Here is a 7,616-nt window from a genome sequence, read left to right as displayed (position 1 = left end):
CCCTTCCCTTCCCTTCCCTTCCCTTCCCTTCCCTTCCCTTCCCTTCCCTTCCCTTTCCTTTTTGGTAAGACATGGCGTCTTTCTATGTTGCCCAGGCTGGCCTTGAACTCCTGAGCTCAAGAGATCCTCCTGCCTCAGCCTTGATCTTTATGCCCCAGCCACCTGAGTAGCTGGGATCACAGGTGCACACCCCTGTGTCTGTCTTAATTTCTTAGACCTCATCCTAAACTGTAACAAGAAACAACTCCAAAAGAGTCTTCGATGTTTTTCAGCTGAAAGCCATTCCTTGAAAGTTTAGGGCCAGTTTTGCAACCGGACTCTTGCAACAGCAGCTTTTGCCAAAATGGACTCTGAAAAATGAAATGTGTGTGGGGTGTTCCACTGCTTAAGGTGAATGCAATGCACAAAGTAATCTGGGTCTCTCAGAGGAAGGGAAAAGAAGCTGCTGTCTGAAGTCAAGTTTGTTTATTAGAGCTGTGTGCACCCTGCTGCTTGCTCTTTGGGCCCAGGAGAATGAGGTTACAGCCAGCTGGCCTTTGCCACCAAGCCCCACAGTCTAAACAGCTTCACAGGCAAGGACTTGGACCAGCCCCCAGGCCCCTTGGCCCACTGCTCAGTTCTTACTTAGCAGATCCACACGTGGATCCCAGGCACAAGTTGGGAAGTCTGTTCCACATCCAGCTGAAGGTGTGAATGACTGCAGTGAAGCCAACTAAATGATTGGAGATTGATCGTAAGGGAGGGAGAGTATTATCTCTGCCTTTCAAGGATGTGTCGGCTCCCCCTTTCTCCCTCTGCCCAGTTTTGGATTGTGGAATGATGGCTAAGTAGCAGGTGCCAAACCCAGCCTAACTTCCGCCCGCTGACTTCCCAAGCATCTCTTAGGAGGTTCATGACTGGACCCACCCCCAGGTGCCACCACGGGGAGGGTGATCTTAGGTGAATCTCTGAAACGGGACTTTTGCCCGTGGTGTGTAATATGTGAAAAAACCAGAGATGGTGGGATATGGAGAATGCTTTGAAGCCCAGGCAGTCCATCAGTTCTCCCAGAATGCCTGGCAGGGATGCAGCTGGCTGCCTTCCTGTGCCCGTGGCAGACATAACTATCAACACATGTGTCAGTGATCTATTGCCACAGTCAATGCATAACAAGCCACCCAGAATTCAGTGGCTTATAACAAGTGTCTGTTTAGCCCAAGAGAGTCTTTGGGTCAGTGATTCAGGCTGGATGACTGGTCTTGGCTAGGCTTCCTCATGTGACCTGCAGGGTGGCGGGCTGTCAGTTGGGGGTCACCTGTCTGGGGCTTAGCTGGGGAGCCTTGGCTGTGCAGGGAAAACTTTCTGGAAAACTCTGCCATCCTTCCAGAGGCTGGCTGGGCATGTTCTCATGGCAAAGGTGGACGTGCAAGAGCAGAAGTGGCAACCTGCTGGCATTTTTGAAGCTTCTGCCATGTCACAACCTTGGCCAAACTCAGAATGAAGGGGGAGATTCACACCATCTCTCGATGGAAGGAGCCCAAAAGTCACATTATAAGGGTGTGAATACAGTCAGGGGTGAAGATTTGGGGCACTTAAAGCAATCAGTTTACCAAAACACTTTTCAACGCAGTCCTCCACGGCTGCTGCCCATCGATTGAGTTCAGACACCACATAAAAGCTGTTCGCCATTACAACTCTAAATACACAATTTTCAAGCTAGGTTTTGTGTAGCTTCACAAAACCTTCAGTTCCAAAGGAGTGCTTCAGGGAACTCTGCAGGGACTGGGCTGATGGAAGGAGGGGGAGGATAAAAGGCACAGTGCTGGGTTTTCCTGCTCACTTAGAACTAATCCACTCTTTCTTGTTTTATTTATTTATAAATCTCAAAGTCTCAGTCTTTTAGACCCTGGAACCAGAAACTGGCTCACGGTCACTCTGCCACATTCTATTGGTCAAAGTAATCAATTACTCACCTAAATTCAAATGTGGCTGGCTACTTTTTGTATTTTTTGTAGACACAGGTTTTCACCTTATTGGCCAGGCTGGTCTGAAACTCTACCTGGAAGGTTCACTTTGAGAGGAGTTAACCATCATATAAGTAGTCTGACTGCTCTCACACTGCCCTACTTGTAAGAAAACTCAAGCTAGCCATGTGGAGAGAGATGCCTGGTCAGTTCTGAGAGGTCGTAGCTCTCTCAGCCTAGGAAGTATAAAGCCTCCCCAAGACCCAGCCCCAGCCACCATCTGACCAAACTATATGAGAAATCCCAAGTGACAGTCACTCAGCTGTGCCCAGTCAATCCACAGGGTCATGACAGCTATTAATAAGGTATTATAAAAATTTTTATTGAGATATAATTCACATACCATACAATGTCCCAATTTAAAGTATACAATTCAATTGTTTTTAGTATAATCACAGTTTTACAATCATCACTACAATCTAATTTTAGAAAACTGTCATCACCCCCAGAGAAATCCTGCAACCTCTAGCAACTTCTCATTTCCCTCCTTCCCTAACCCCTTCACCCTGGGGCAACCATTAATCTACTTTCCATCTATGTCGATTTGCCTATTCTGGACAATAGGGAGGGTTTTCCCCATTGCTTTCCTAGAAATGGAATCAATCATATGTGGCCTTTTGTGACTGACTTTTTAAACTAGCACCATGTTTTCAAGGGTCATCCATGTTGTAGCTGTATAAGAACTTCATTTCTTTTTACTGTCAGTAATATCCCTTTGTACGGACAGACCACATTTTATCCATCCATTCTTCAATTGATGGACATATGATTGCTTCCACTTTTTGGCTATTTGTGAATAATGCTCCTGTGAACATTGCTATACAAGCTTTTATGTGAACATATGTTTTCAGTTCTCTTGGGCATATATCTAGGCTATTAACTTCTTTTTTAAACTTTTATTTTAGGTTCAGAGGTACATGTGCAGGTTTGTTACATAGGTGAACTCATGTCACAGGGGTTTGTTGTACAGAATATTTCATCACCCAGGTATTAAGCCCAGTACCCAGTGGTCAACCATGTCTTTGCGATTGCGAATAGCATACAATAAACATTCGTGTGCATGTGTCTTTATGGTAGAATGATTTATATTCCTCTGGGTATATACCTAATAATGGGATTGCTGGGTTGGATGGAAGTTCTGCCTTTAGCTCTTTGAGGAATTGCCACACTGCTGTCCACAGTGGTTGAGCTAATTTGCACTCCTACCGACAGTGTATAAGTGTTCCCTTTTCTCTGCAACCACACCAGCATCTGTTATTTTTTAACTTTTTAGTAATAGCCATTTTGATTGGTAAGTGATAGTACCTCATTGTGGTTTTGACTTGCATTTCTCTAATGATCAGTGATAGTGAGCTTTTTTTTTTTTATGCTTGTTTTGTTGGCCACATGTATGTCTTCTTTTGAAAAGTGTCTGTTTATGTCCTTTACCCATCCTTTAATGGGGTTGTTTGTTTTTCTCTTGTAAATTTGTTTAAGTTCCTTATAGATGCTGGATATTAGACCTTTGTCCGATGCATAGTTTGCAAATATTTTCTCCCATTCTGTAGGTTGTCTGTTTATTCTGTTGATAGTTTCTTTTGCTGTGCAGAAGTTCTTTAGTTTAATTAGATCCCATTTGTCAATTTTTGTTTTCGTAGAGATTGCTTTTTGGTATCTTGTCATGAAATCTTTGCCTGTGCCTATGTCCAGGATGGTATTGACCAGGTTGTCTTCTGGGTTTTTACAGTTTTGAGTTTTACATTTAAGTCTTTAATCCATCTTGAGTTGATTATTGTATATGATGTAAGGAAGGAATCCAGCTTCAGTCTCCTGCATATGACCAGCCTGTTATCCAAGTACCATTGATTGAACAGGGAGTCTTTTCCCCATTGCTTGTTTTTGTTAGCTTTGTCAAAGATCAGATGGTTATAGGTGTGCAGCCTTATTTCTGGGCTCTCCATTCTGTTCCATTGGTTTATGTGTCTGTTTTTGTACCAGTACTATGGTTTTTGTCGTTGTCGTTGTTGTTACTGTAGCCCTGTAGCATAGTTTGAAATCGGGTAACATGATGCTTCCAGCTTTGTTCTTTTTGCTTAGGATTGCCTGGGCTATTTGGGCTCTTTTTGGGTTCCCTTTGAAATTTAAAATAGTTTTTTCTAGTTCTCATTGGTAGTTTGATAAAAATAGTAGCGTTCAGTCTGTAAATAAATTCTTTGGGCAGTGTGGTCATTTTAATGATGTTGAATCTTTGTATCCATGAGCATGGGCTCTTTTTCCATTTGTTTGTGTCTTCTCTGATTTCTTTGAGCAGTGTTTTGGAATTTTCACTGTAGAGATCTTTCATCTCCCTGGTTAGCTGTATTCATAGGTATTTTATTCTTTTTGTGGCAATTGTGAATGGGATTGCCTTCCTGATTTGACTCTTGGCTTGGCTGTTGTTGATGTATAGGAAAGCTAGTGATTTTCGTACATTGATTTTGTATTCTGAAACTTCGCTGAAGTTGTTTATCATTGAAGGAGCTTTGTGGCTGAGACTGTAGGGTTTTCTAGACATAGAATCATGTCCTCTGCAAACAGGGAGGATTTGACTTCCTCTTTTCCTGTTTGGACACCCTTCATTTCTTTCTCTTGCCTGATTACTCTGGCTAGGACTTCCAATACCATGTTGAATAGGAGTGGTGAGAGGGAAGATTTGCTCTACAAATTTTAGCTGGAAGTTAAACTCTTGAAGTGATGCCAAGGTCAAGGCATAGATGGAGAGGTCACAAATGAGGTGTCAAGGCAACCCTAGGCACTCCCTACAGAGCCAGTAATGGACAGACAGCCAGGGAGCAGGGACACAGGGAGGAGACATCAGATGCGCTTTGAGGATGAAATAGCTATTGCCTTTTCCCAATTCACATTACAGGGGCAACCTGAAACATATCAGAGACATAGAAGAAAGGAGAAGGAGGAGAAAGGAGCATTTATGGAGCATCTGCTCCTTTTGGACTCAGCATAAATAACTCTTCTTATACAGGCTAATTTAAGCCCTCCCAGGATGGAGGTATTGTCATTGTCATTTTACTGATTAGGATTCACCTTTAACCACATTCAATAGCTATTTTAAAAGTTGAGGCAGGGAGTCATAGCTCACACCTGTAATGTCTGCACTTTGGGAGGCCAAGGTGGGAGGATGGCTTGAATCCAGGAGTTCAAGACCAGCCTGGGCAACATGATGAGACCCCATCTCCACCGCCACCAAAAATAAAAACAAAAAACAAACAAACAAACAAACAAAAACCACCCAAACAACAACAAAAAAAAAAAAAAGGAAGAAAGAAATAAAAAAGAAATTAACCAGGCATGGTGACATGAGCCTGTAGTTCCTGCTACTCTGGAGGCTGAGGTGGGAGGATCACTTGAGCCTGAGAGGTCAAGGTTGCAGTGAGCCATGATCCCACCCCTGCACTCCAGCCTGGATGACAGAGCAAGACCCTGTCTCCAAAAAAAAAAAAAAAAAAAAAGTTGAAACTGAGTTTTGTTGAGCCATAGTAAGTTGTATAGATGCTTCAAGAAAATGCCTAAAGATCAGAAAACGTCAGGTGCATTGTGATCTTGTGATAATATACAACTGGATTCTTTCCTTGGGAGAATGGGATATGTTAGAATTGCTTAACTATGGTCGGGGTGTGGAGAGGAGGAGGAGGTAGTTGGGAGAGAGAGGGCAAAAGAGTGCAAGCATGAGCAGCCAGGAGGAAGAAAGAGCTTTTGCTTTGAAGACAACTGATAAGATGGTCATTGAAACATGTTTGAGCATCAGAAGTGTGGCCCTGGCTGACTGCCACTTTATACCAGGCACTCTGCATGCCTTATTTTCTTCATCTTTCACAACAGCCATAGGCAAGGAACCTGGGTCATCCCAGAGGTCAATAAGTGTGCCAAAAGCTACATGGCCAATAACTGGAAAGGTAGGATTTGAGTCCTAGACTTAGTGATTCCAAAAGTTTCCACTGCGCCCTCTCAAATTCATGCCAAATCATAAGCAAAATCTCTCCAATTCTCCACCTCTAAACTTTCTTTTTCTTTCTTGATTTAAGGGAAAATCTTATGCCTCTGAGACTTCAATTCCCCTGCAGCTTTTTCCAGGTGGTGTGTCAGGGAGAGGAAAAGGGGTTGTGTTTTTATCCCCATCCCTCTTGGATCAAAGCAACTCTTTCATGGTGCCAATGTCCACCTTGCAGTTTCTAGGCTGCTGTTTCCTCCTTTCCTAAAATCTCTGAGCTCTGCAACTCTTGGCATCTGCATTCCTACACAGTGTACAGACACATCTTGGTTTATTGCATTTTGCTTTATTGCATTTTGCAGATACTGTGTTTTTTACAAATTGGAAGTTTGTGGGAACCTTGCATTGAGCAAGTCTATTGGTGTCATATTTCCAACATCATGTGCTCTGTCACATTTTGGTATTTCTCACAATATTTCAAATTTTTCATTATTACTATTATAATCTGTTATTATCATCTATAATCAGTGATTCTTGATGGTACTATTGTAATTATTTTAGGCTTCCACGAACTGCACCCATATAAGAAAGCAAACTGAATTGATAAATGTTGTGTGTGTGCTAACAGCTCCACCGACCTGTGGTTCCCCAGTCTCTCTCCCTCTCCTCAGGCCTCCCTATTCCTTGACATGCAAGCAGTGTTGAAATTAGGCCAGTTAATAACCCTACAGTGGCCTGCAAGTGACAGGAAGAGTTGCATGCCTCTCACTTTGAATCAAAAGCTAGAAATGATTAAGCTTAGTGAGGAGGGCATGTAAAAAAACTGAGATAGGCTGAAAGCTAGGCCTCTTGTGCCAAATAGCCAAGTAGTAAATGCAAAGGAAAAGTTCTTGAAGGAAATTGAAAGTGCTACTCCAGTGAACACATGAATGATAAGAAAGTGAAACAGCTTTATTGCTGAAATGGAGGAAGTTTTAGTGGTCTGGATGAAAGATCAAACCAGCCACAACATTCCCTTAAACCAAAGCCTAATCCAGAGCAAGGCTCTAACTTGCCTCAATTCTATGAAGGCTGAGAGGGGTGAGGAAGCTGCAGGAGAAAAGCTGGAATCTAGCACTGGTTGGTTTATGAGGTTTAAGGACAGAATCCATCTCTATAACATAAAAGTGCGAGGTGAAGCAGAAAGTAGGAGCAGAATGTAGGAGCTGCAGCAAGTTATCCAGAAGAGCTAGCTAAGATCATTGATGAAGGTGGCTGCACTAAACAACAGATTTTCAATGTAGATGAAACAGCCTTCTATTTGAAGAAGATGCCATCTAGGACTTTCATAGCTAGAGAGGAGAAGTCAACGAATAGCTTCAAAGCTTTAAAACACAGACTGACTCTCTCGTTAGGGGCCAGTGCAGCCTGTGACTCTCAGTTGAAACCAATGCTCATTTACCATTCCAAAAATCCTAGGGCCCTTCAGAATTACCCTAACTCTATTCTGTGCTCTAGAAATGAAACAAGGCCTGGATGGCAGCACATCTGTTTACAGCATGGTTTACTGAATATGTGAAACCCATTGTTGATACCTACTGCTCAGAAAAAAAGATTCCTTTCAAATGCTGACAATGTACCTGGTCACTCAAGAGCTCTGATAGAGATGT

This window comes from Piliocolobus tephrosceles, chromosome 2 (assembly GCF_002776525.5).
Source record: "Piliocolobus tephrosceles isolate RC106 chromosome 2, ASM277652v3, whole genome shotgun sequence".
Taxonomy (NCBI): Eukaryota; Metazoa; Chordata; class Mammalia; order Primates; family Cercopithecidae; genus Piliocolobus; species Piliocolobus tephrosceles.
Note: the sequence above shows the minus strand (reverse complement) of the source record.